The sequence below is a fragment of the Rhodnius prolixus genome, unplaced genomic scaffold (genome assembly GCF_049639745.1).
Source record: "Rhodnius prolixus isolate KJV_2025 unplaced genomic scaffold, Rpr scaffold_4, whole genome shotgun sequence".
NCBI lineage: Eukaryota > Metazoa > Arthropoda > Insecta > Hemiptera > Reduviidae > Rhodnius > Rhodnius prolixus.
The window spans coordinates 28,216,922-28,243,618 of NW_027411614.1; the positions used below are offsets into that span (position 1 = coordinate 28,216,922).

Genomic DNA, 26,697 nt, shown 5'->3' on the forward strand with positions numbered 1-26,697 from the left:
GACACAGTCGCCATGCTCATCCGTTCAGAATTATCTGGTGTAACTCAGATGATGATGTAAAGTAATCGTCTATTTTTTCAGGCGGGCTTGACGTCCAACTACCCAATTAGGTGTCGTGGACGGAGACGACTAGCAAACATACTTTACTGTAAATTTCTTTTATTAACCATTAAATAAAATCCAAGGCCTAAGACCGGGAATCGAACCCAGTACCACAATGCACACTAGCTTTACAGGTCTCGACTCTTAACCCGCCCGGCTACCGTGGCGCCTGCGAGATGATGTATTCTATTAATTATTATTACTAAGACTTCAAAAACGCTGAACCTGATCTGAACGGATCTGAACCTTCAAAAGCTATTATAAAAAGAAAAATCCCTTAAAGTTTTCTAGTCAGTCGCTCTCAATGCAGTGTCTGAGGGTCTCTGTGCCAAATAATGATAAACATCTCTCTTCACTTTTTTACTCAACACTATTTCCAGATGGCATTGGACTTCCTTCAGGTGCCCCGCCACAGTTGCACGTGTAGTCAGTACTCTTGAATGTAAATCCAACTAGATTCTTATAGTTTCCGGACTAATTTTTTCTATAAAAACTCTTGTGGCCTTGTAGACAGCCTCTGCACTTCAGTACAGAGAATTACCAATTCATTCGGCCTCCACTATCAAATAATCACGTTGTTACATCGATTCTCTGAAATGAAACACTACTAAACCACTTGCTTGCAAGTTCATCAACTTTTTTCGTTTCTCTTAATCCTTGGATTTTCAGGGATCCAGATGATTCTAACTATCCTTCCATGGGCAATATGATCCAGAAGACTTCTCTTACCAGCTTAGAATTTCATCTGGTAATCAGAGCTAATCCCTTTAAGGTTTATAGAAAGATCTTTATTTCTGTTGTATCATTTAGGTTATTGTCTAGTGTCTAGCAGTATTCTATTATTTCATGTGCCTCAGTCTGGAAAACTTAGTTAAATGCCCTAATGGCACAGTTCTGATCGTTCCTCTTTGAATCCAGAAACCTGATCCTGCCTAGAATCATCTGTAAAAAAATTCATTAAATTCTCGTCATTTTATCCAAAAAAAAAAGTCCTTGAAAATGGGAAATTTGTTGGTGAATTCCCAACTCTTATTGGTCATATCCAAGTTACAGATACTAACTGTTTTTGACTCATTCCCGATTGCCCACTAACTATTGAAGAGGTACCAACATATCAACAAAACTACCATGGTTAAGGTAGGCGTAGTCCTCCATGCAGTAACGGCTGCGACTTTTAATATTTCTCTCCACAAGAGTATCTGGCTACCTCACAGACCACGCCAAATAGTGTTCTTGGTTTAATTAATACAATAGGGATGACGTGGTTTAACGCCCTATGTCTCCGACAGTAGAAATAGGCAGGACAATCTTTAATTTTATTTCATTCTTTTCAATCAGAAAACTCTTCGTTGCTGCAGGATTTTCGCTAATTTTTTTGGAAATGTTACTGGCCCATTGGGAACATGTGTGCTTCTTTGCTGGAGTGATATCTTTTCCTAATCATTTTTGTTTTATCGTTGCTTTTATCCTGCGCCTTCGGCTCACCAATATTTTCAAAATTACTAGATTTTTGTTTGAATTAATATAGAATTAAATATAGAATACTAGAATAAGCATGATTTGGTAAGAATACTTAAATGTTAAAATCTTATTACAAAAAGTACTTATCTAAAATCAGCTGGTGCGAACAGTCGAGCTACATTCTCATAGTATTGTACTCAAGGCTCTAAAGTGTACGTGTTCATTGGTAGATTTTTTTATCCAATTTGTTGATATTTTGAAATAAAACAAGCCGGTTCACTCTCTTAAACTTTGATTTCCTTTGATTTTGTAATTTTATCCAAGGATTCTAATTTATAAAATACGTTTCGGAACATCTTCTGCCAGAAGATTGTAAAATCGCTATTTTAGAAAGCGTAATTCAAGTCTTCTTCACGACTTTTTTTTTTTTTTATATCTTTTATTTGAAATTTACACCTGCACTCGTGCAGTACAATAAGTAAATATGCTGTGCGTACAATAAAAATGGCATGGCAATCATGAATGATGATCATCCAGTGATGACCATCATTAGTCTACCAGTTGGTCACGGGGCCAACGGCGCCTCAGCCGTCTTCGGGGGTTGGAGGGAAGTGTGGTTGAGAATAGGTTTGCAGCTAAAGGATTAGGGTGAAATGATAGTTTTTGGTGGAATGTGTTGTAGCGGGTTTTGGCAAGTTCTGGTATAAATGGAATGTTGAGGTCTGTGTGTATGGATGGAGTGGTTACTGACATAAAAGGGAGCGTTTACAATTCGGCGGAGTATTTTAGATTGGAGTGTTTGTAATCTGTTGATGTTAGATCGTTTAGCTGTCCCGTAAAGTTCAAGTCCGTAAGTCCATATTGGAGCAAGAAGGGAAGTGTACAGTCGACGATTGTTCTGTAGTCTTCACGACTTAAAATTGGTTGAAAAATCTAAACTTATTTCAATAATTTTTGTATAGGAGCATTTTCCCCCTTTTTGTTTTTTAAATCCACTATGAAAATCAGAACCGTCAAAATCAAAGAAAAAGGCGAAATGTTTGGCAGATCTCGTATAAAAAATAAAGAAAAATCTTTATTAATACTGTTACATTTCCTTGTAAACCCATCACGAAAAATTAATTTGTAGAGACTTGAGTTATGCGTTAATAATGTATTATAAACTTATGCCGCATACAATGGACTCGGAAAAGACAATAAATAAATAGATTTTTGAGTTTATCGTTTACAGTTTACTGTAAAGAAAGAGATATTAGCTAAGTATGTATATCAAAAAGAAGACAAATAATCTATTTTAAAGTAAAGTAATCGCCTATTTTTTCAGGCGGGGCTTAACGTCCAACTACCATTTACTAGGTGTCGTGGACGGAGGCAACTAGCAAACGTACTTTACTATTTCTCATTTAACCATTAAATAAAATCCAAGGCCAAGACCGGGAATCGAACCCAGTACCACAATGCATATTAGCTTTGCAGGTCTCGCCTCTTAACCCGCTCGGCTACCGTGGCGCCTCAAATAATCTATTTTAAACGCAAGACGATTTTCTTTTATCGTACAAAATGCAGGTCTTTACGGAATTAATTTTAAAACTAATTAATTTTAAAAGACGACTTTATACTCGTGTGTTGCTATGTTAAAAGAATGTTGCTTAGATACCATTTTTTTTTTTTTGCTTTGTGTTCTTAGCAAACAGCCCAGGGTTATGTAGCTTTAAAGGGTTTATTGCTTAAGTTATGAGTAAGGAACGGATTTTTATGTATTTAAAAATGCCAAATATTTAATTAAAATATGCATTTATTTTCGTCAATTATGTGGAAAATATGTGATTTTCTTAAAATATTTTCTGGAATATTTAAGTAAAATGGACATTTTTTTTTATGAAAATGGATTTTTTTTGGGGGGGGGGGCAAGTTATACAAGAAAAGAATATTTTTACAATTTATAATAATTTATTAGGAACAAAATAATTTGTTTTTACATGTTATAATCATTTATACAACAAAGAACATTTTTACTATTTATAAAAAGATGTGTTAAATTTTCAATTTTGAAACTTCACTCTTCGAAATTGTTTGCAACCACATGAAATTTCAAATATTGGAACGTAAAGTGACGACGATCTGGGCGTAAGATGGACTTGTAACGACTAAAAGATCGTTCAACATCTACAAATGTTATAGGTGCCTTGCTGAAAGAAGTTATCTCGTTGGTTGTAAAGGGTACACGATGTTCTGAGGTGATTTCTGTTCCACTGATAATATCAGAAATCTGGCAGATGGTCTCCCACCCTTTGTTCTTGCTCAGTACTTCCACCAGTTTTGATCTGATCAGATCTCCCTTACTCCCAGGTATTCCTTCCACCTTTTCGATGACTTTTTTAACGTTGGACACGTTTTCTGTCAGTCGAACATTTTGGGACTCAAGTTGGGTAATGGCTTGTCCAAGAAATACGCAATTGTCAGAAATGAATGCAAGCAAGGTCATTCCTTAAATTAGGTTTCTCGAATAAAGACTTGGCTGTATTTATCGCTACTGCTTCGTCTTCGAGATGTGAAAGGTCATTCTTGATTTTATTGTAGTTTTCATAGTAATAATGAGCTGCTTCCAGCCAAGTACCCCATCTTGTCAATATTGGTTCTGGTGGAAGGCACAAGTCTGGATTGAGATCTTTTAGCATTTTAATGCGACTTGGTGCTTTTAAGAACACTTTTTTAACCACTGTGATTCACAGCCCTACAGTCTGTGGTTCACAGTTCCTGCCAACCACCTCCCAATTATGAAAATATGCCCAAAATGAAAAATATGTACATATTTTGATTAAATATGTAGAAATATTTATTTATTTTAATCAAATATGTATAAATATGCGATAACATCCAAATATGTGGAAATATGTGAAATAAAAGTAGGCTCAAACGGCTTAAAGAGTGTCAGTATGAATACTTCTAGTTGTAAAACGTCTGTAAATTACCTAGACAAAAATATGTAGATACATACGAATCCGTTCCCTAGTTATGAGGCTGCTATGGTGTGGTATTATAGTGGCTTTATGTTGTTATTAGTGTTTTGTTATTATTTTTAATTCGGTGTTATTGTTAGTATTGTATAATTTGTATCGGGTTTGTGGAGAAAACGGATTGTCTATAGTTTAAGATGATTGGTTTTTACCTAATTGGTACCTAAACAGTGGTTCAGCAGTTAACTTTATTCGCAAAGTGAACTTCACCGCAAATTGATCCACAATTTTTTTTTTTTTTAAATAAGCGATTTAATATTCTAATTTTGCCCTCCATGAAGCAGTTCGATATTCAATAATGAAAAAGTTAAATATTTTGAACACAGAGAAATAATAGTTGGGAAAAACTACGTATAACCACTATTATCGAACAATGAATGGCTATGGAAATTAGCGTTAGCTATATACACCGTGGGATATCTTAAGGAATTTCAATTTAAATTTTTGGGGAAGGGCTTGTTATGTTGGAAATAGTTGTAACGTAGTTATATCGCAGAAAATAATTTACATTACTTGAAACAAAAACAATCACAACTTTGGCCGATTTCCATGCTGAACAAAACATTCAAATTTAAGCGAAACTTCCCTCCCCTCAAATTGTGCCAATATCGTATCTTAAACTGAAATTACAATAGCATTTTCGGATCTTGATATATTTGCAAATAGTTATTTATTTAACAAGTGTGGAAAGTAGTACTTTTCCTCACGCGAGGCAGGGTTTGCACGCACGAGCGAGCGAAGCGATGCGAGTGCAAGTGCAAATTGCCGAGTGTGAGGAAAATACTTTACACTAGAGTTAAATATTATATTTTTTCTGCAACCATTTATTAACTAATAAAATTAAAAATTTCATTTTTACAGTCTACAAAAAGTAATTTATTTATTATAAACATTTATTGTTATATTACAATTATTTACATTACTTACGTATTTACATTACTTACGTATTTACATTACTTATTACATTTTCTGCTGTTTCTTTTATTGATGGAGGAGTGTTTTCTAAACAGGCATCACTAGAATCCATTTTAAATTTCTATAAGGTAACACTATAACCTTTTTAACTGTTATAATTAAAAATATCTAATTATTTATTAAAGTATTATTTTTATTTCTATATTCCTTTCAATTTTTATTTTATTTTTTAATATTCGTTTTTTAATTATTTAGATAAAATAAATTTAAATAAGCTTATTAAGTTTTACAGAAAATATTTAATAACAAAACTTCTTATATCAAGGAAGACAATAAAGTTGTTTCACTCACTAGTGCGGAAAGTGACACTAATGGGAATTTCCCCCCACTAGTGTGGGAAGTTGGGCATTACACAGCTGATTTTAATTGAGTAATGAGAACTTCCCTACATGGTTGCAGAAAAAAAGATATTTCAATATTTCAAAATCAATTTGACTGCACAATTAAAGAATAACTGTCAGGCCTTAATTTGGAACTGATTGAAGTGAAAAATGATGCTAGTAATGAATCTAATCTAATTCTATAAAAATCTTACGGAAGTTGAATACGATCTATTGATTTCTGTATTTGAGAATAGTTACTAATGTTAACGTAACTTTTAAAGAACGATGTATGTAAAACAACATTACAGATCATTACTGACCCATTTGTAAAAATCTTTAAGGATAAGGAATAACTATTTCGAAGTGTGTGGTAAAAAAATATCTTTAAAAAAAATCAAATAACGCATTAGTTCAAAATTCTACTTGATTTCTAATTTCTTAGATAAAATTAGAAATATTCTATTAGTTTTCCTTTATTTTTTTGCGTAAAACTATCTTTCTTAGTGAACAAATTTTGAACTTTTTTGTTTTTATTGCTCCTTGAATAGAATTACTCATTTGAACATATTTATTTAAAAAACAACATATCAAAGGTGCCTCCTCAGATACAGGGAGTAGTTGATAACCTCCTGGCTAACCTGGCTTGCGAGCCAGAGGAGGCACCTTTGAAGGCACTGTACATGCTGCACAAGCTGCGTAAAGTGCATTATTTGATAAATTAAGGAATAAGTTTGATCCTTTAAATTAAAGATATTGATCACTTAAATATGGTGCAGGAGGTTTCCCATTTTTTTGGCAATTAAACGCAACTTCTTGTTTGTAACAGATATAAAATTATTTTTTAGCCATTTTGTGTATGCTTGAGAACATCTAAAGCTCTTAACATTTGATTATTGCTTAGAAAATCACTCGGAAAACGACTTATTTCCCGATGTTAAGAAAAATACTAGCTTTACTGCCTTGGCAATATTTTCAGAAGAAAGGGGATGAAAAAATACATAAAAATGACCTATCGCATGCTCTTCTTTCTCTTTGATAACAAGTTAACAAATTGAAATATGATTAATAAATATCAGATTTTGAAATGGCCTAGCACCTTTAATATTAAAGATATCGTATTGCGGTTTTCGGTTTCTTTCATAACTTTTTTATACTCTTTAAAACTGTGTATATGAAAATGGGGGTCATCTGCAAACCCTTACATTTGGACGCGCGTCTGCTGCGTACGCGATCAAGAATCTAAAATCAGGTCACATATTCTGAAACTAGAGGTGATGGGCAACAAATTTTTCCTCTACCATTTTTTGCTCAGAATAACCGTTTAAGCATAAAATGCATTTGAGCCGTCTTAAAATGAACCCCCTGTATATAAAATTAAATTAGTTACGTCAAAACAAAGCGAAATTATAAGAAATAAATCAAGAATTGGCTTAAACCCTTGTAAGCTAATAATATACTTGTAAACGTACTTCCTAATAAATGTTCATTATTTTTGGTGACTGATTCATAGTTTCAATAGGATGAAAAAAATAACTGCCAGTTTCTGTCATCACACTCAGTCCATGAACAGACTAGACAGAAAACAAACCAACCCTTTAATGATGTAAAATATTACATTGTAAATTAGCCCTGAAGAAGACCTAGTCCCTAGGTCGAAAGCTCGGCATAATAAAAAAAATACAAATGACTGAAACAGGCAGTTATTTTTTCATCCTATCGTACTTCCTAATGTTAACGTATACGAGGGTCGTTTGAAAAGTCCGTGCAAAAATAAAAACTACTTAATTTTTTGGGGTAAACCTTTTTTATTTTTCAACATAGTCTCCTTTTAGGCTTATACACTTCGTCCAACGCTGCTCTAGTTTGTTGATCCCTTCCGAATAATAGGATTTGTCCAAGTCTGAAAAATAGCCATTCGTTTCTGCAATCACCTCCTCGTTTGAATAAAATCTTTTTCCCGCCAGCCATTTCTTCATATTGGGGAAGAAATAGTAGTCCGAGGGAGCCAAGTCTGGAGAATAGGGGGGATGTGAAACGAGTTGGAACCCTATTTCCATTAATTTTGCGACCACAACTGCTGAGGTGTGAGCTGGTGCGTTGTCGTGATGGAAGAGGACTTTTTTGTGGGCCAATCGTGGGCGTTTTTCTTGCAGCTCGGTTTTCAAACGGTCCAATAACGATGAATAATATGCACCTGTAATAGTTTTACCCTTTTCCAGATAGTCGATGAGGATTATTCCTTGCGAATCTCAAAAGACAGTCGCCATAATCTTTCCGGCCGAAGGAACAGTCTTCGCCTATTTTGGCGCAGATTCCCCCTTGGTAACCCATTGTTTAGATTGTTCTTTGGTCTCAGGAGTGTAATGATGTATCCATGTTTCATCCACAGTAACGAAACGACGCTTAAAGTCCTGCGGATTCTTCTGGAACAGCTGCAAACCGTCCTTGCAACACTTCACACGATTTCGTTTTTGGTCAAGCGTGAGCAATCGCGGCACCCATCTTGCGGATAGCTTTGTCATGTCCAAATGTTGATGCAAAATATTATGTACCCGTTCATTCGAGATGCCCACAGCACTAGCAATCTCACGCACCTTCACTCTTCTGTCATCCATCACCATATCATGGATTTTATCAATGTTTTCTGGAGTAGTAACCTCAACAGGGCGTCCAGAACGTTCAGCGTCACTTGTGCCCATATAGCCACTCCGATAATTTTGAAACCACTTATAAACTGTTCTAAACGAAGGTGCAGAGTCACCATAATGTTTATCAAGCTTCTCTTTAGTCTCCTGAGGCGTTTTGCCTTTCATAAAGTAGTGTTTAATCAACACACGAAATTCTTTTTCGTCCATTTTTTGAAAATCACTCGACTTCCTCGATTCAAACGAATGCCAAACACAAAGAAATAGACCGATCTGGCTGAAACTTGGTGTGTGTTCTTCCAAGAGATGCTACTAACTAAACATAACCTCGATACGCGCCAGTAGTGCTATCTCTCTGACTTTGCACGGACTTTTCAAACGACCCTCGTAAATCCCTAATGTTTAAGAAAAGTTTGCAGTTTACTCTCTCATTTTTCTTACTGAAATTATTATTTAAATATTTCTCTAAGTTACTTTGTGTCTTCCAATTGTATACATATTTATTGTACGTAATAAGATGGGACTTTTATTATTCCCATGCTCCAAACTGTGCAATAGTCTGCAGTGAAAGTTCTGTGTCAGACTTGGTAGTTTACACACGGACTGTAAATGTAGCGCCACGCCCCCGCTAAACGTACAGTTTGGTTTGTGGTCTGCCACAACAATGTTTCAGCGAGCTTACTACATAAGTTGTAGGATTGTTTAACTCGATCTAAAGCACTGTTTTGTTTTTAGTCTTAAATAGGTTTAAAAAATGTTTTTTGTTTGCAGGACAATTACCATCAGAGAGCAAAACGTAACAAAAAATTGACTTATTTTTAACATTATTGAGGTTTGCTGCAATTTTGAAGTAAATTTTCTCTTTTTTATTACGAATTTTCTATCAACTATGGATTTTATAGTTTTTAAATACATCTGATGGATCCGATGTATCTTAGTGCTCTTATTTATTGACTTGTTAAAGTCAAGTTATGATTGAAATTATTATATTGAAGTAAACATTAATTTTAAACAAATCCGAAATGTGTACCGTGAACTTTCAGCTCTCCAAAAAATTGTTGTGGTTGAGATTAGGGGGATCCCCCAAAAAATATTAAACTCTTTTTCTTTTCTTTTATGGTGAATGTGAAACCATAACTGGAGCCGGGTCCAGCCTTGTTGTGTTCGGTCCAAAATTGGGCAACAGAATTCGCCTTCTTACGCTGAAGGAGAAATTTTTCAACATGAGTTTATCTAAACATGCGACTAAAGAAGATAAAAGAATGCTGTGACTCAGAAAATCAAAGCCATTCAGTATTAAAGTATTTTATTGAAAGATAAGAATGCAAAGTGGAGAAGAAAGAAGTAAAACCCAATGGTACGCAACACAACCTAAATTTACAAATATATATCATATCCACTTTAGGTATGGAGGAAAGCTCAACTCTTTTAACCTCTTGAAGGCTCGCATGGTACAAATGTTAGAGACAATAGGCACAGACAAAATTATAAATAATTATAATAATGATCAAAAAAGAGAAGGGATTAGCTATGCGGTTAGCGAACTGGACTCCCACGCGGAGGTCCCGGGTTCGAATCCAGCTGCTGACCCTTAGATTTTCTCTTTCTAGGAGCTTCTTACAGCTCACTGTCCGGTGATGGACAGTATTGTCTGTAACGAGAGAACACTGTCCGGAGGCCGGCAGTGCACTGAAAAACGCTCCGGGTGCCAATAACCTTAGATGTTGACGCGCCTTAAATCATTAAAAATAAAAATAAATAAATAACGAACAATATCCAAGTAAATCGGTATCCAGAATAGTGGCGAATGCAATTTCCGAAATTCGTCTTGAGTAATAACCTTTTTTTTTAGCTGTCAAAAATCAGGGAGTGAATCTTCAAGATCAATCCTCGATAGCCATGGAGTATGGTATAAACTTCAGAAAAATGCTTTTAACAGTAATATCACTTATCTGTCTCACAACCAGCATACGAGGTGAGAATTAATTAATTAACAAAACTATTGCTGTAAAACATTTTATTTTAAATTTATACATATTTAGTTATTATCACCTTCAATATACACCCTTCCCCTATCCCTACAACGCTCCATGCGAATTTACTATTGTTCGAAACAGTGCTGGAAGTCTTTTTCTGTGAACTCCTGCATGACGCGTGCCGCTTTTTCTTTCACAGCTTCAAAGAACTGAAATCGTGTTCCTTTTAATGGAGATTTGACTTTAGGGAACAGATAAAAGTCATATGGGGTCAGGTCAGGCGAATAAGGCGGATGGCCTGAAACTGGAAAGTTGTATGTACTTGGCTAGAAACGTCTTGACAGACAATGCAGTGTGAGCCGGCGCGTTGTCTTGATGGAGAACCCATGACTTGTTCTTCCACAAATCGGGTCGTTTTTTCCTTACTCTTTCACGGAGTTAAGCAAGTACCTCACGGTAGTAATGTTAATTAATTATAATCGATATTTTCATCCGTTTTGGACGTGGAAGGGCGACCTGGGCGGTCATCATCTCTGACGTCTTCTCGGCCATCTTGGAAACGCTTGAACCACTCAAAATCTCGTGATTAACATTGATCGCCATAAACTTCTTTTAATAAAAGATAAGTTTCATTAGCGGTTTTACCAAGATTCATGTGAAATTTCACGACAATTCGTTGCTCTACTTCATGTGTAGTATCATGTTTTTTGGCAAAACGAAACTAACACCTCTTGTACAAATGACGGTCAGACAGATTTCTCTACAAACACGTGAGACGCTACAATCGAAAGAGAAGGCTTTGCACTACACAGCTGTCGGTCGTTAGGATTTGGCGTATGCATAGTTCTTCTGTAGCAGCATCAGTCTCGTTATTTAGTAGCCACACCTCGTAAATTGTTGTGGGAGTCCAATAAGACAATTTAAACTGGATAATCTTCACATTTTCGTCAGATTTACAGAGAAGGGCATTTTGAGACATAAGTAGAAGATAACCTAAGTGAAGATGGCACATTTACCAACAAAAAAAAATTATCGCCTTTACTTGTTATCTGATGGTGAAAACAAGTTATCATTTCGCCAGCCCAAATTCTCAATTTCGCGATGAAGAATTTTAAGAATGAGCGATATTCTGCGAATCCTATAACTGTTATCCCAATTTAGCAAAGGTAAAAAACAAATAAATCAGAACATGAACATAACATACTAAACACGAGTTTGCTTAGAACTATTGTACTTGTTCATTTAATTTAATCTTATTTCTTTATTAATGCCAAATGTTTTTTTAATATGTACTTTCGTAAGATGTAATGATTCCTTTCGGAAGATGATTGCATAAGTATCTGCCAATAGTACTACTTTAAGTTCTGAATTCGTTCTTTAAATGCATGCGTACAGACTATTTACCTTACAGAAGCGAACTTGGCCTTAATGAAACTACAGCAGCTTTTGGTTGTGCAGTGACGATGAAGGTCGGTGAATGCATGAACATAAAGGGCAGATAACACTGAAGTTTCTAATTTATACTGTCTGAACCACTCGACGAAATAATGAATAACACAATTTCTACGAAAAATTAAAGTGGATATGGAAGACATTTAATACGTGTCGCATTCAAGGAGAATGTGCCACTGAGTTTTTTTTAAGTTGGAACATAAAGTCAAAAACAAAAAACAAGAAAACAAAATTTTAAACCGTAAAAGGTGGTGACATCAGCTTTATGAGTTGGTCTAGGCTACATAATAGAAGGGAAGGTTATTCAGACTCTCTACCAACTAATCACTAGCCAATGGGAAAAGGGGGTGCTTGCGGCGGAGTGGAAAGAGGCTAACTATAAATATAGAGTGTTAATGAGAAGGAATGTGGCCAGGGGTCATTGATCTCCACCTGTCTATAACTATGCACCGTACATATTATTACCTTATCCACACTCTCTTACGTCATCACAGGACACCAGTCCGTCACAGGGCTTCTACTCTCACTTCTTTAACTCAGTAGACGCTCCTTCTATCACAGAAACGCTCTGACACTGAAGAAGAATCACTTCTATGTGTACTAGTTTTCTAAAAGCGCTAACTCGGTTAATGGAGGTGAGAAATAGTTTTTCAAAATATTGAAACAAATTGTATGAAACACCATTTCCGCTGATTATGATTACTATTTTGTTAATTTGATATTGCACAGTTGTAACAATATATCCCGCTAACGGAATAGAAACTCCAAATGTGTTATGAAACAATCCAAAATGGAATTGACGATAATCAAAAATAATTTAGTCCCCACAATTGAAACAACAGAATATTGGCCACGAAAAAACATTTCTCAATTGGTACAACATTTTGGTGATAATAATACTGCAATTTTCTTAAACAATGTCCACAACTGTTTAAGGATTATGCACTTTTCCCAGATCTTTTAGAAATGCCTAAAAGAATGCGTATTTTATTTTTACTGAGCACGAAAGGTTGTGTTTTGCCTTTATCATACATAATTACTTATTTTAAAAAACCTTTAAATTGTTTACTCTTCCCCTTTTTTAAAGTAGAACATTTGTTGACGAACCATTTGTTCAAAAATATTTTTACATTCTACATTGATTTCATTTCATAAAAAAGCTTTGTTTAGGATGTCACTTAAGAGAAATCTAGCTGCTGGTTTTTCCTCATTTTCGCTGCATTCTAATCCCTATACCTTAACCTTTCTTGTTATCCTTACTTGTTATGAAGGTTACAACAATGTTTTATGCATTTGATACATCGTATATTTACTATTTTTTTTGTACATATGTATTTCTTGTAATGAAGATTTATTGTATTCTATTCTAAGAGAAATCTATTACTTCAGCTGAAAAGTGTTTAGTGGGATAAGCAGAGCCGGATTTAGGTGAAAAGAGGCCCTAGGCTATTCCACTTATGAGGCCCTTTCACCTCTCATTTTTAAGGTTGTAAATTACATGAGAGATATTAAATAAATCACTACTGTGTAATATATATCAATATCTTAAATGAAACATGTTGTTATTGGTAATGTTTTTAGAATGGTGTACGAGGGGGTACCCAAAAATAACCGGAATTGCGTTGCCGCGCATGGAGCTTATGTAGTACGCATTTCTGCTGCTAGACGTGTATAGCGCAATTCCTTGCCAGTTCAGTCCTGCCTGTGTTGTCTGCCTGGCTTGTTCTGTTCATCTGCAGTGATTGTTTTTACCAGCGCTGTTTTGTTCTTTTTTCGTTTTTTATGATGGCAAGTTTAAGTGAACAACGTGCAGCTCTGAAATTTTGTTTTCTACTCGGCAAAAATGCTGCTGAAAGTGTTTTAATGTTGAAAACAGCTTACAAAGATGACGCTATGGGAAAAACTCAAGTATACGAGTGGTTTACTCGGTTTAAAAATGGCGACATGTCGATTGATGACAAACCTCGTTCTGGACGTCCATCAACTGCCCGAATCGACGAAAATGTTGAAAAAATTCGAGAGCTGGTGTTCACAGACCGTCGACAGACAATTGATCAACTGTCAGAGAGTAGTGGGTTATCTTGGAGCTCGGTTCAGCGAATTTTAACGGAAGATTTGGGGATGAAAAGGGTTGCTGCCTGCCAAGTTTGTTCCTCGAGTTCTGACTGACAATCAAAAAGAACATCGAGTTGAAACATGTCGTGCTTTGAAACAACAGCTTGAAACTGATCCAGACTTTCTGTCAAAGGTCATTACTGGTGATGAGTCATGGTGCTATGGTTATGACCCAGAAACAAAGCAACAGTCGAGCCAATGGAAGACGTCATCTTCACCCCGACCAAAAAAATGTCGTCAAGTCAAGTCAAACATCAAAACAATGCTGATTTGCTTTTTTGATGCCAAAGGCGTAGTCCATTCAGAGTTTGTCCCCCCAGGTCAGACCGTCAATCAAACCTTGTATTTGGAAGTTTTGAAAAGATTGTGCAATAGTGTTCGCCAAAAAAGACCCGATTTGTGGCAAACAGGAGACTGGTTCTTCCACCACGACAATGCACCTGCACACATAGCCATCTCTGTTACACAGTTTTTGGCTAAAAATGGCATGGTTCCGCTGCCCCACGCACCTTACTCGCCTGACCTGGCTCCGTGCGACTTTTTCTTATTTCCACGCATGAAAAAGGGCATGAAAGGTCACCGATTTGACAACATTGAAGAGGTCAAGAAAAAAACGAAGAAGGAGCTGACAGCCATTTCTAAAGATGACTACAAAAAATGTTTCGAACAGTGGAAGCACCGGTGGGACAAATGTATTAGTTGTAATGGAGAGTATTTTGAAGGGGATAAGGTTGTTCTGTAAAAAATTTGTAAATAAATAGCTTTTAAAAAATAATTCCGGTTTTTTTTGGGTACCCCCTCGTAATTTTAATTTTGCTAACAATTTGAATGTAGGCGCCTCTTGATCTTGAGGCCCTAGGTTTCAAGGAAAATCCGGCCCTGGGGATAAATATTTTTGAAAGATCTATTGCCTCATCGATTTAATTAAAATTTGTAAGTTAGAACTTGATAATTGTGGATTTCTAAAGTATGTCGGTGTTTGTACAGATTTTTAATTTCAGCTTCAGTATAATCGATGGATTTAAAGTAGGAAATAGATTTGCATTGGGCCAAATCAAGTAACTTGATGCTGCATAGATTTTCCAGTAGAAGTATGGAAGATATAATAGATTTTGAGATTTAATACGATAGTTTTAATCAAGAATCCGCGATTTTTAGAATGTTTTCAATCAAGAAGTTTTAAATATTTTTTCTAAGGAGCCGACATTGTAATTCTTAAGTGCATTGTCAGTAGATTACCAAGCTATTTTTTTTCTTTTGCCGTCACCCACTTTTCAAAAAAAGTAAACGCTGCCTTTGCAAAATTTATTTAATTATAAGCAAATTCTGGAGGTGAAATTTAGATACTAAATTTTTTTGTAGGTTACTCAAACAAATAACCACTCAAATTGATGACCTGACCGATTTTGTTGCAAATAAGGTACCATTGAACTTGTAATAATTAATTTTTTTTAAAAAATCAACTTACTAACTTGACAATTACAAATATAGAATTAACAAGTTAAAACAAGATTGAGAAATAATAAAAATCATTGTACATAACAAAATTAAAAATAGATTATGCGTTAAGTGTGAACTAAATGAGCGGCTATTAATTCTGTGAATGTCAGCAGTAATCTCAAGTTGTTCAACTACTTGCTATCTGCTTCAAAGAAAAAATTGTTAATAATTCTTTTTGTTAAACCCTTAAATTCAGGACGTGGTTTGGCTGTACCTAAAATTTGGATACCTGGATTTTTATTTTAAGTTCTCATTTGTTAATTTTAGCAATTCCTCTTGCCATTTTATCGTTATTTGGTTTTGGTTTTTTAATTTCTATTGTCTGTAATTGAAGAAAGATTTAAACGGCAATTGAATTTGAAACGTATTCGAAATATCTATTTTGAAGCGCTGTTTCATTTCGATATATTTGTTAAATGCGTCTATAAAATAATCTAAATAATAATCTAAATAATAATAATAAAGCTAGGCGCCACTGTAGCCGAGCGGGTTAAGAGGGAGACCTGCAAAGCTAATATGCATTGTGGTACTGGGTTCGATTCCCGGTCTTGGCCTTGGATTTTTATTTAATGGTTAAACGAGAAATAGTAAAGTACGTTTGCTAGTCGCCTCCGTCCACGACACCTAGTAAATGGTAGTTGGACGTTAAGCCCTGCCTGAAAAAATAGGCGATTACTTTACTTTACTAATAATAATATACCTTTATTAACACCCTTTACAGAGTAAAAGCCTCTCCTTTTGGGGTATTAAGAGTTCGAATTGTATTTAACAAAATTCAAAAGATTTCAAAATAATAAGAAAAAACAGAAAGCAATTAAAATAAATTTAAATGAACAGTTAAATAAGCAAAATTAGAATGAAATATACTGAAAACAAAATAAACTACATAATTTAACTAAAAAATTACTAAAATATTACTTTCTTATACATTAATAACTTCTTCATTTATATAGTATTTAACTTCTACAACTCAAGTCATTAAAATAAATGATAACTATTGATCGAATTAGCTGGAATGAAAGAAAACAAATCTTTAGCCCAAGAATATAAAATTGATTGGGACAGGCATTTATTGACATTAAATAAGTAAGAAGCAACAAACGTTTAAATTCTGACATTTAACGTAAGTGCTTTTGATTAAATTGACCCCTTTAAAAATACTAATTTTCTGTTCCAATTAAAACAATTTCAAAGTTTTGTTCGAATCAATCTACGAGGTGTGTTCAAAAAGTAACGGGAATTTTCGTTTTTTGAAAAAAATATTTATTTATTCATCTACATTAATATTGTCGCCTTCAAAGTAGTCCCCTTCGCATACAATACACTTGTGCCAGCGCTTTTTCCAATCCTCGAAACACTTCTGAAACTCGATCTTTGTGATAGCTTTCAGCTCTTTCAGCGATTCGCTTTTAATGTCATCTATGCTTGTAAAACGACGGCCTTTTAATGTTCTCTTTATGTTTGGAAATAGAAAAAAATCACATGGAGCCATGTCTGGCGAATATGGAGGCTGGGGCATCGTTAAAGTTTTGTTTTTGGCCAAAAATTCACGAACAAGCAATGAAGTGTGAGCAGGTGCATTATCGTGGTGCAAAATCCATGAATTGTTTTGCCACAAATCCGGGCGTTTTTTTCGGATTGCTTCACGCAAACGGCGTTGAACTTGTAGGTAGTACTCCTTATTGATTGTTTGACCTTGTGGCAAGAATTCATGATGCACTATGCCATTAAAATCGAAGAACACAGTGAGCATAACCTTCACATTCGACCGCACTTGTCGAGCCTTTTTCGGTCTTGGCGATCCAGAATGCCTCCACTGGGACGATTGAGCCTTAGTTTCGACATCATATCCGTAAACCCATGTTTCGTCACCTGTTATAACACGTTTCAGTAGATCCGCATCGTTGTCGACTTCATTGAGTGACTCTTGAGCAACTTCCATTCTCCGCTGTTTTTGTTCGAAATTCAACAATTTTGGAACAAATTTTGCTGCCACACGTTTCATACCCAAAAACATCCGAAAAAATTTCATAGCATGAGCCAATTGATATGGCAACATCATCAGCGACTTCTCTGATTGTGATTCGGCGATCGTTCATAACCATTTCTTTCACTTTTTTCACGTTTTCATCGGTTGTTGATGTGCTTGGACGTCCAGGTCGTTCGTCATCTTCAACGTTTTCGCGGCCATCTTGAAAACGCTTATACCACTCGTAAATCCTTGTTTTACTCATAGCAGACTCACCATATGCCTTTATTAACATTTCACACACTTTATTACACTTTATTTCATTTTTTACGCAAAATTTAATACAAATTCTTTGATCCATTTTTTTTAACAAACAAAAATCGCCAAGCTCGAAAAACACGTCTAACCTTAACGGCTGCCACTTAAGAAGTAAACAATGAATATTACTTAAAATTTTATCGTACTTCAGGGGCATGTGTACCAACATAATAAAAAAAAAAATTTTACAATCAGACTCTCCAAACCCGCGAAATTTAAAAATTCCCGTTACTTTTTGAACACACCTCGTATTTTTATAGTTATCGAAGTTATTAAATACTATGTTATTCAGTTAATGATGTTATACTTTTGGATAGTGTACATATGATTATTATTGTTTTCTGAAATAATTTTAATTTTAAATTATTTTATATTTATATTTTTGCAAGACCTTTTCTCTTCCTTCAAAGGTAACTGTAACATTGTAAGTGAAAAAAAAATAATATGCTGTATTACTTATTGCATATTAGTTTTATAAATACTTATTTCTAATAAATAGAATCCGGATGTAAATAATTAAAGCGGAAATTCCAGTGAATCAACAGGCTAATGCAAATTAACTACATCATTCTGATGACTCATTTTTGATAATTTCCAATGATTTCTGTCTGAGTTGTTTATATGTTCTTTAGAAGTAAACAAAGAATCCTTGACCGACGCGCATTCTTTCTTTTTTTTGCCTTGTACTGGGCTAGTTTTAAATATCATATTGCCATGGTATCTTAAATATTACATAAGATGCGCCTACAAAAATTCAACTTGTAAAGTTCTGCGCGATTGAATACTTTTTTTCAAAAATTGGGAATAGTTAGAGTACTATCACTTAATACCGGATAACTATCGGATAGAATAATGGGATAGAAGTCAACAATCAGCGTTTTTCTCAATATAAACATGGTGTCCAAGTATTAATTAGTTTTAATTGCCTCAATGTTACAGGATAATTGTCCCGAACTACTGCACTTCGTTCATTTAACAATGATTATTCCCAATTTAATTTATTATTAACGTTAATTTGCTTTAATTTGTTTATTTCCTTTTTCATCTAACTTTCTTACTCGGTAGACTCCAAATTACCAAATCAAGTCAACATTTTGGGTTTTTTGGCGCCGTAACTTTGTGCACTACCGGCCGCCGTACAGTGTTCTCTAGTTACATCACCAGACAGAGAGCTGTAAGAAGCTCTGAGAAAGAAAAGAATCGTAAGAGGTAGCAGGATTTCAAATCCAGTATACGAGGTGTGGCTATTAAATTACGAGACTGATGCTGCTACAGAAGAACTATGCATGCGCCAAATCTTAACAACCGACAGCTGTGCAGCGTAGAGCCTTCTCTTTCAATTGTAGCGTTTCACGTGCTTGCAGAGAAATCTGTCTGACTGGAACCGTCGTTTGTGTAAGAGGTGTTAGTTTCGTTTTGCCCAAAACATTGTAGTAGAGCAATGAATTGTCGTGAAATTTCACATGAAACTGGGTAAAACCGCTACTGAAACTTATCTTTTATTAAAAGAAGTTTATGGCGATGAATGTTTATCACGTGCGCAGGTTTTTGAGTGGTTCAAGCGTTTTAAAGATGGCCGAGAAGACATCGGAGATGATGACCGCCCAGGTCGCCCTTCCACGTCCAAAACGGATGAAAATATCGATTATAATTAATCAACATTACTACCGTGAGGTACTTGCTTAACTCCGTGAAAGAGTAAGGAAAAAACGACCCGATTTGTGGAAGAACAAGTCACGGGTTCTCCATCAAGACAACGCGCCGGCTCACACTGCATTGTCTGTCAAGACGTTTCTAGCCAAGTACAACATCCCAGTTTTAGGCCATCTGCCTTATTCGCCTGACCTGGCCCCCTTGTGACTTTTATCTGTTCCCCAAAGTCAAATCTCCATTAAAAGGAACACGATTTCAGTCCGTTGAAGCTGTGAAAGAAAAAGCGGCACGCGTCATGCAGGAGCTCACAGAGAAAAAGACTTCCAGCACTGTTTCGAACAATGGTAAATTCGCATGGAGCGTTATATGGATAGGGGAGGGGTGTATATTGAAGGTGATAATAACTAAATATGTTTAAATTTAAAATAAAATGTTTTACAGCAATAGTCTCGTTATTTAATAGCCACACCTCGTACGCCAACTACTGAGTTTATCTCCTCCCTTCCGTAAATTAATTTCATACTCAAGTTATTGTTTAGTTATCCTTCGACCACCAAGCTGGTTAGAATCTACTTTTACCACGGGTGCAAGTGCAGTGGTTATGAAAAAAATTAATAATAAAGAAATTTGCTTCCGCCACCGTCCGCGAAGACACCTAATTGGTATTTTGACGTTAAGCTCTGCCTGAAAAAAATGAGCGATCACTTTACTTATTACTATTACTTGATTGTTATACTAATGATGGCGGATTCCACGACATTCCAAGATATTAGGCTTATCTATGCATTATTTTTAATGCTCCTCTTACTGTCTAATTAACATGGGTTTGCTTAGGGACATTAAATACAAGCGCAAGCATTTAAATAATATACTACGATTTCATGGAAATGTTAAGTAACTATGATGGACAATTACACAAATGAAGCACGTGCTCTTACAGTGTAACAAATGGTTGTAATTAAATTGTAGCAATAATATTTGCTGAAGCATAAATTTGCTTCATAAAGAATTTATTTCCTTTATTTAGAAAGACTGGCAGACTGGTGCACAGCTAATTGTCATTGATTCTTCTTCAGGATGAGCCTTTCTTAGACTTTCTTGCATTATGTTCTTATGTATCGCTGAGGATTCAGTAGTTTGTCCTTGCGACATTTGCGTGCAGTATTTTCATATCTCGTTTCATACTTAAGTGAAGCCTGGAAAATTTAACACTATTAATAAAAAATAAACATTTTAAAAAACGTTTTAACTGGATATTATAGGTTTTTAATATATAATTTAGTTATTATGGTTTATATATCAACTAATTGTTTAGCGTTGTTAACCAATTCTGGCTACAAAATTTGTACGATATTGCGCAAAGGCCTGGATTTCAGTATAATCTAAATAAGATATTTAAATAAGATCAAAACAGATTTTTGTAAAAAGAAAAGTTTTCATCATTTTGCGTTGATTGTACATCACAGACCAAAAATGTATCATGTAGAACCGCGCACAAGTTTTTGGTACTTCTAAAGAACTATACGTATAATGGTAATTTAAAGTGATTTAAGTTACGTTAAATGTTAAAAAAACCAGCTTCATGAACTGAAATAATGGATGCGGGGGTGATTTAACATTTATTCGTCAGGCATTCTTGAATATCTATTAAAATATTCTTAAAATAAAATAAATGTAACTTATTCGCTATAATTTAAGATACTAAAAGATAAATTCTGGAAGAAATGATTGGACAGAATTTCTCATTTTTGTTCACTGTTCTACTAATAACAGCTTGCAAACATAATATTAACTTTTTAACATAAATATAATAGTCAGGTTGGAGACATAGAATGGAGCGTTTACGATAGTTCGAAGTATTTTAGATTGTAGAGATTGAATCCATTGAAGATTGGAGCGTTTAGTTGAACCCCACAGCTCTATTCCATACGCCCAGATGGGTTTTAAAATAGAAGTATAAATGTCCAGAGAGAGTTTTGATCTATCGTCTAAGAGTCTTTTAATTAGTCGATAGCGTCTGTTTAGTTCTGTTCTTTTAAGTCTAGTGTGGGGGCTCCAAGAAAGTCTTCGGTCTAAGTAAAGCCCAAGGTAGTGGGCAACCTTCACTACTGGTAGAGGTGTTAGGATATAGATGACTGGAGGAAGAGTAATGCGACGAAGAGTGAAGGTGATGTTTTGTCGCTTAGTTTCATTAAGCTTTATAGCCCATTTCTTGAACCACTGTTCTAATGAGGAGAGATGAGATTGCAGATTTCTTACAAAATATAGACAAATTGTTATTACCGATTATTAAAAAAAAAAATAAAAACGATACGTTAAATTAAATAAAACGGTTTCAACGTTATTTGAAAACATTGTTTTCAAATAGGTACTTTGAACCCTGTTATTTCTAGTAATTTTGTTGAATTTTTTTTTTTTTTTAATTTATTTTGTTATTTACAATCTGTATACAGTATACAATAAGTAAATATGAAGACTATGATGAACTGGTGCGGGAGGAGAGCAGGAGGAGAGAAACTACCCAGTGGTAGCACTCTCTATAGGAGAGAGGAGAATGTGAGGAGGAGAATACGAGGAGGAGAGAGGAGAGTAATAGTTTAGGTCTTCAGCCTACAAGGAAGTCGCTGGGCCACTGGCGATTCAGTCGGCGAGGAGTATTAGGGATGTCAGAGGAAGCGAGAGACAGTACAAGAGGATTAGAGCTGGTCGAGAGAGTAGTATGGAATTTTTGGTATTTAGTCTTAGAGAATTGGTCTATGAAGGGAATGTTGAGGTCGTAGTGAAGAGTGAGGTTAGTCACCGTAGAAAGGAGCGTCAGCTATCTGTCGGAGGAGTTTTGACAGAAATATCTGTACAGTCCGTATGTTTGTAGGTTTTGGCTGAACCCCACAGCTCTAGTCCGTAAGTGCACATAGGTTTGAGAAGAGTGTTGTTTGTTAAACGTTTGAGTTCTAAGGGCAATTTGGAGCGTCGTCCAAGAAGTCTGTAAAGCAGTTTCACACGTTTCGTATTTTAAGTCTAGTGTGTGGGTTCCACGTGAGTCGTTTGTCTATGTAGAGCCCAAGGTAGTGCATCAGATCTGTACAAGGAAGAGGATTGCTGATGAAGAAGACAGGTGGACAGAAGCCCCGCCGGACAGTACACGTGGCATTTCTGTGGGTTCATTTTAATCCGCCATTTCTTTGCCCAGGATTCTATTTTATGTAAATGTATCTGTAACTTGTATGAAGCTGATGCAGGATGTGTACTTGTAGCTAGTATGGCTGTATCGTCTGCATATGTACAGAGTAGTGTAGAGGGTTGTACAGGTATGTCTGATGTGTATACTGTGTAGAGAACGGGGCCAAGTACGAGGGTCGTTTGAAAAGTCCGTGCAAAGTCAGAGAGATAGCACCACTGGCGCGTATCGAGGTTATGTTTAGTTAGTAGCATCTCTTGGAAGAACACACACCAAGTTTCAGCCAGATCGGTCTATTTCTTTGTGTTTGGCATTCGTTTGAATCGAGAAGTCGAGTGATTTTCAAAAAATGGACGAAAAAGAATTTCGTGTGTTGATTAAACACTACTTTATGAAAGGCAAAACGCCTCAGGAGACTAAAGAGAAGCTTGATAAACATTATGGTGACTCTGCACCTTCGATTAGAACAGTTTATAAGTGGTTTCAAAATTTTCGGAGTGGCCATGTGGGCACAAGTGACGCTGAACGTTCTGGACGCCCTGTTGAGGTTACTACTCCAGAAATCATTGATAAAATCCATGATATGGTGATGGATGACAGAAGAGTGAAGGTGCGTGAGATTGCTAGTGCTGTGGGCATCTCGAATGAACGGGTACATAATATTTTGCATCAACATTTGGACATGACAAAGCTATCCGCAAGATGGGTGCCGCGATTGCTCACGCTTGACCAAAAACGAAATCGTGTGAAGTGTTGCAAGGACGGTTTGCAGCTGTTCCAGAAGAATCCGCAGGACTTTAAGCGTCGTTTCGTCATTGTGGATGAAACATGGATACATCACTACACTCCTGAGACCAAAGAACAATCTAAACAATGGGTTACCAAGGGGGAATCTGCGCCAAAAAAGGCGAAGACCGTTCCTTCGGCCGGATGGCGACTGTCTTTTGGGATTCGCAAGGAATAATCCTCATCGACTATCTGGAAAAGGGTAAAACTATTACAGGTGCATATTATTCATCGTTATTGGACCGTTTGAAAACCGAGCTGCAAGAAAAACGCCCACGATTGGCCCACAAAAAAGTCCTTTTCCATCACGACAACGCACCAGCTCACACCTCAGCAGTTGTGGTCGCAAAATTAATGGAAATAGGGTTCCAACTCTTTTCACATCCCCCCTATTCTCCAGACTTGGCTCCCTCGGACTACTATTTGTTCCCCAATATGAAGAAATGGCTGGCGGGAAAAAGATTTTATTGAAACGAGGGGGTGATTGCAGAAACGAATGGCTATTTTTCAGACTTGGACAAATCCTATTATTCGGAAGGGATCAACAAACTAGAGCAGCGTTGGACGAAGTGTATAAGCCTAAAAGGAGACTATGTTGAAAAATAAAAAAGGTTTACCCCCAAAAATTAAGTAGTTTTTATTTTTGCACGGACTTTTCAAACGACCCTCGTATACTCCCCTGTTGTTGAAATTAAATTTTTGTAATCATTTTTTGAAATAGATTATATTTGAAATAATATTTAAGTAATTTATTCTTCAATCTAAACATGCCAGTCTTGTTGGTCGATAACCTTATCTTTCTTTAATAAAATTGAATTTATTGAAATATTAATAATGAAACATTTATTAAAATGAAAACAATTATAGAAAAAAAAAAAATTGTAGGACGAGAGACCCATCAGTATGAATTGAAAACGGACAAAATTTAATTAGTGAGCTCGAACAGTTATACTCTCTTTTCATCCGTTCACTACATAATTGCCGACTGTAACATTGTCCCATCTCTGGTTTTCATTTATTTACTCAATTCTCCCTCTCCCTTCATTTTTCCCAATTTTCACTTTTTTGTTTTCTTGGAATCTTTACTTTAGATTTCAGTTTTTTGCTTTTGTTCAAGAAATTGTTCATAAAAATGGCAAACAAGAATGAACAGTGATGAGAAATGCAAAACAATAATTATATTTACTTTCTGTTTAAACTGGCAATTGAAAAAAGCAACAAAATATTGTGTTCTTTCTCTTTTCCTCTTTTAATTTCATTATTTATTGTTTTTTGCTATTAGAAGAAGTCTACAAACTTGTAATTATCGAAATTGATTTCACAGGCTTTTATTTTTTGGTCATGAAAAGGCGTTTTAACGAATGTATACAGAAGAGGTTTGTACACAATAGCAGAACTTTTTGATTATGTGTGACCTCTGTCGCAAGAGGTGCGCTATTTGAAAGTTATCGTCATCAGTGACAATGATCTTTCACCTTATATACTTACGTTCAAAGGATTAAAGTGTTTTGCAACGTTTGCGCCAACCAACAAAAAATTGCACAAATTGACTATAGTTCTGGCAAGAAAATTCTTATAGTTCCTACAGATTCACCTCTCATCTTATCGACACTTATTACTGATATAAAAAGAACAACTTTACTGCTGTCGTTTGCAGCTTTATAAACATAAATTAAGGGGTAGCAGTTTGGTGTAGTGGTTAAGAAGCGTGGTTTTTGTAAGTGGGAGATCGCCCGTTCAATTCTCGTGAGTAATAATAGATTTTTTTTTAGATTTTGAAAAGGCGGGACGGTACCCATGCCCCACGGCACCGCAGCCACAAGAGGCTTATTGTGCCTTCCCCTTTAAGTCAAGTAGATGAAACCTCCCCTTCTAGGAAGATTGAGGACTTTCCCTACCAGTTCCTTCTGCGCTATAATCTCCCTTGGCCTCAAAGTTCCAAAGATATCGTAGCGCTGTCTCTCGATTGCAACACAATCGAACAACAAGTGTGAGACCGTCTCCTCCTCTTCTGGACACAGTCTGCACAAAACGGTTCCGAGCTAATAAGCCCCACCTTGTGCAGGTGCTTCCTGAACCTGCCATGCCCTGTGAATAGGCCTATGACCAGGGTAATCTGATTTCTGCCCAAGCCCAAAGTCTCTTTGGTTCTTTGTTTACACAGCAAGGGCATGACACTCTTGCCGTGTTTGACCCCGGGAAGCATCAGCCAGTTCTTTTCATGTTCTCTTCAGATCCAATCTATGAGTGCCTCACGAACTGCACCCTTGGTGATCCCCAGGACCGGGGGAGTACTATCTCCATTCATGGCCAGTTGATCAGCTAGTTCATTCCCCTTAATTCCCACATGGCCCGGCACCCATTCCAGCCGAACTTTATTATGCCGGGCCTCTTATTCTATGGCCATTCTACAATCCTAAACCAGGGAAGAGGTGGTTCTGAAAGAGGTAAGGGCCTTCAGTGCAGCCTGGCTGTCCGAAAAGATGCAAATCTCCCTATTTCTAAGATCCATTCGTAGATTTTTCTCAGCGCAAGTTTTAATAGCAAAGTACAACTACACAAAGCACGACCATTTCTACATCTATTACATATTTACACTATACACTACATGGATAGGCCATTATCACTAGAATATCACTCACTCTCCATTCTTACTTATAAATACATTCGCTTCACACATTCATCCCTCTACTATATACAACTATTTGCATAAACTACAGCTAATGGATGGATCAGTACTCTATATTCTTGCCATCCTTATAGCTTAACCTAAATTAAAATCACTTAATTCTTCTCTAATCATTTTCTTGCATTCATTCTAATCGGCTATAACTTTTAAATACATTCATATTTCTTTGCTAGCTCCGCTAAAGATTTAAGCACATAGATGTTGGTGGAGAATATTATGTCTTCATAGCGAAAGGGTGCATCTAAATATCTGTATATGTCGTTCTAACATTCATTTCCTTTCTACTACATAACGTTGACATATCATTATTATATGTCTGAAATCCTCCGCCTCATCGCAATCTACGCAAAGAGGAGAGAGGACCTTTTGTTGATCCTGTGAAGATTATCTCTAATTTGGATGGGTTTAAATTCAAAATGATTATTTAATTAGAGAAGTGTTCATTTTCTTTATGCACCCTAGTAGTTGAAGATTAATGTGAAGAGATAAGAAGTAAGCGGGGAATTCGAAAATAAAAGAAAGAGTTTTTCCTTTAAAA

General features: G+C 35.8%; 3 protein-coding genes across 3 annotated transcripts in view; 1 reads left to right on the plus strand and 2 right to left on the minus strand.

Moving 5' to 3' along the window:
• LOC141456036 (uncharacterized) overlaps nucleotides 1–12,208 on the minus strand; it is a 32,064-nt gene extending 19,856 nt beyond the window's left edge. The window contains exon 1 of the mRNA XM_074131624.1: nucleotides 11,904–12,208. The gene's annotated coding sequence lies outside the window, so the exon portion shown is untranslated. The remainder of the gene's footprint in view (nucleotides 1–11,903) is intronic.
• The window catches only part of LOC141456038 (transforming growth factor-beta-induced protein ig-h3), a 63,839-nt gene that overhangs the window by 1,654 nt on the left and 35,488 nt on the right, over nucleotides 1–26,697 (plus strand). The window lies entirely within an intron of this gene.
• The window catches only part of LOC141456045 (uncharacterized), a 51,268-nt gene continuing 44,796 nt past the window's right edge, over nucleotides 20,226–26,697 (minus strand). Inside the window, exon 5 of the transcript XR_012459561.1 lies at nucleotides 20,226–20,702. The gene's annotated coding sequence lies outside the window, so the exon portion shown is untranslated. The remainder of the gene's footprint in view (nucleotides 20,703–26,697) is intronic.